Raw genomic sequence first — 3,141 nt, forward strand, 5'->3', positions numbered from 1 at the left:
AAAAAACTCCCAGTCAGAGAGTTAGCGCGAGCAACGTAAACGTCACCAACGTTGGTCCGCCCTCTTTGGCCAATCAGTGGGCGAGAATGAAACTCCCCCAGCGTTTCATTGGTTTATTGGGCTGCCGCTCTGCATCAGCACCCTCCCGCTTCGACCCAAGCCAGTTTGCCGACTGCAGTTTGCCAGAGATCCAAGTGCTCCCTAAATTACGTAATACATTGTCATGCCCTAAAAAGGGAAATATGTGTCTACTGTTTGTGAGAAGTAGATTCCAGGGGATGAAGGTAAACTAGTCAGACAAGCTTTTGGCACTTCAAGTACAGACATAGCTGTAACTCATAACATCGTTCTTCAGACCTCTTTAAAAACCAATAGAGCAGGAAATTCCCAATATAGCCTACTACAAACTGATCCCTTCAATCTTCAATGAACAGGGTAATAGACATTTTTTCCTGGGTATTTTTGAAACCATCTTATCACAAAATAATATGTTGCATACTTTAACAGGGCTTTGAAACAATTAGCCTATTTGAGGTGAAGTGAGGTAACAAATATATTAACATTTACATTTTATTTGTCTGACCTATAAAGCTAACAATTTAACTGTCAACGATGCAACAGTTAATTTTAAAAGAGAAGGAGGGTTTCTTTTTGTGGTTTGCATAAATACAATTATTCATGAACTTTTTTATTTATTTATGAATTCCCTAAACTCCCTCTACTTATGAATATAGGCCAACCCATGAATGGGCTAAAGCAACTTCTGATAAAATAATTATCTATAACTGAATAAAGTAAGTCCCGTACACTGAGTAACATTTGTTGAAATATATACACTCTTGCATTTAAAATGTGTTTTTTAGTCAGTCTTACTCTCCTACATTAAAACTGCAAAATCAGCCTGTGTTATTAAAACTCTACCGTATTTTATGTAAAAAGTTTAAGGGCCAGCCTGGGAATGATAAAGGTTCTGTTTCTGCCCAGGGCTCCCAGTTGAATAGATGTTAGATAATTTATTGATCCCGAGGGAAATTACAAATAAGTCTGGTATATACAAACACATGTGTCAGTAAGGATGCTGGAATTTAAGGTAGCAAGCTGAGCAATATGTGAAAGCATCAGCCTAATATTAACGTGCTGTGGATGCCTGTTTATGTTATTGTTATCTGCAGTCTTGAGAGACTAAATTACTTTGTGACTCCAGCAAAAACCACACCCACAAACAATTGTTTACAAGCTCAGGTCAGAGCATGGTCAAGATTGCCCCAAGGCAACATGTTGCAACATTTTATTCAATTCCATTTTTGCACCAGTCGTCAGTTCTGTCTTCATCCCGTTCTCATATCCTGAAATAACAATATTTTAGGAATGAAAACCAATGGCCAAGCATACCAGCTAAGGAATTCCCACAGAATCCCAAGAGGGACTGCAAGGCAGCGGCCTATTGCCTAAAAAGGAAGAGTCCAAATAGAAAGAATCAAGGAAGTTACTCCGTTTGAATCCTTGTGTAAACATACAAGGAGCTGATATGCTTTCGCTTTACAAAGGGGGTTATTATACCAGTTCAAAAGGCTTTAACGTTATGTAATGTTATGTTAACTTAAATGTTACATTTAGTGAAGGGTTGAAATCTGAAGGAATCTGATTATTTGTATAATTTTTATGTAACAAGACTGTACTGTACTATACTGTACTCTCCCCCCCCCCACCCCACCCCCCCACCCCACCCTCCGAAACAAAAAGAAAGAATTACAGTTTTAACATCTGCCCCACCTTTCCCTTGAATAAAAGAGATCCAATAAACAGACACAAGGGCCAAAAGTATATCACCTTACATCCCCCCAAAAGACAGATAAATACACTTTCCAGCCGAGTTCATCCTGTATATAGACATCAAAGACGGCCCGTTCTTGAGTTACTGACAGGGCAGTCCCCTGTGTCTATTCTGGAATGTGAGCAGGGCTGCTCGAGATGGGTGGTCTACACCTTCCCCGGATTGATAAGATAGGTTTCTGCTGCTGCACAGGGACAGGATATTGTCCCAATTCTCTCAAAACCAGAAGTTGCATATTGATAGTGCACAAAAGACACTGAGAATCTTGCTTCTTTGGATGCTTCATCAAAACTGATAATGACTGACTGAGCCCAGTTTAGTGTCTCTAATGTGCCTTTCTTTTCATTTTCTAAAACATCTTGACAAAAACGAGCAATGGGCGCCATCCTCTGGATTAAAGACGTAAATGCAGTCAGTGGGACATAAGTCAAACTTGCCCAACACATTCTTTTTTTTTTTTCACGAAAACTTTTTACTACTAGCCAATTTTCCTTATTGTAGGATTAAGAACAAATCAGCACAGATACAGAGGCTCTTTTTTGATGTTACACTGATTTCCCCTAATTTCAAGGCTGAATCCTGTTGGTTTACTAAGTCAGTCCTGAAGGCTGTTAAAATCCCTAAAATCATGCAGTCTATAAGGGGTCTGACGTTGACTTTTGAAAGACTCTCAAAGAGTGACACTTGGGATCCAGGCTTAACCAGACTTTACTGATTTAGTCACCAACATTTAATTGCTTAAAGGACACAAGGCTTGCTTTTTTCTAAGGTTTATTTTTGGGATTTTAATGTCTTTATTTAGAGATAGGACAGTGGATAGAGTCAGACATCCAGGGGAGAGAGAGAGAGAGTGTAATGTAAGTCATGAAGTCTAGAAATCATATTCATTATAAGTCATATTTTTATAGTTAAAGACTAATGAAGGACGGATCATGATCAATAGTAGAATACAACCACAATTTATACTTAACTTGTGTAATTTTCAATGTTAGTTTTATTCCTTAATACTTTATTTATTTATGTTTAAAATTAGAAGTCATTGGATTTTTTTTTCATGTCACTTTTTTTATAACAACAAGAACATTTGAATAAATACATCTTTTGCCATATCTGGGTTTTTTTAAGAAAAGGAAATGAAAGAAATGTATAAACACTCATGTATGAATTAATAAATGTTTTAAGGAACAATTCTTTAAAAAAGAAAGAAAAGTAATAATATTTCATTTCGGAAAAACTTCAAATGAAAGCCATTCCCAATCTTAGGGCCAGTCCGTTTTTTTTTTCTTCTTACAAAACTGTGCTGTATG

Source organism: Labrus mixtus, chromosome 21, assembly GCF_963584025.1.
Source record: "Labrus mixtus chromosome 21, fLabMix1.1, whole genome shotgun sequence".
Classification (NCBI taxonomy): domain Eukaryota; kingdom Metazoa; phylum Chordata; class Actinopteri; order Labriformes; family Labridae; genus Labrus; species Labrus mixtus.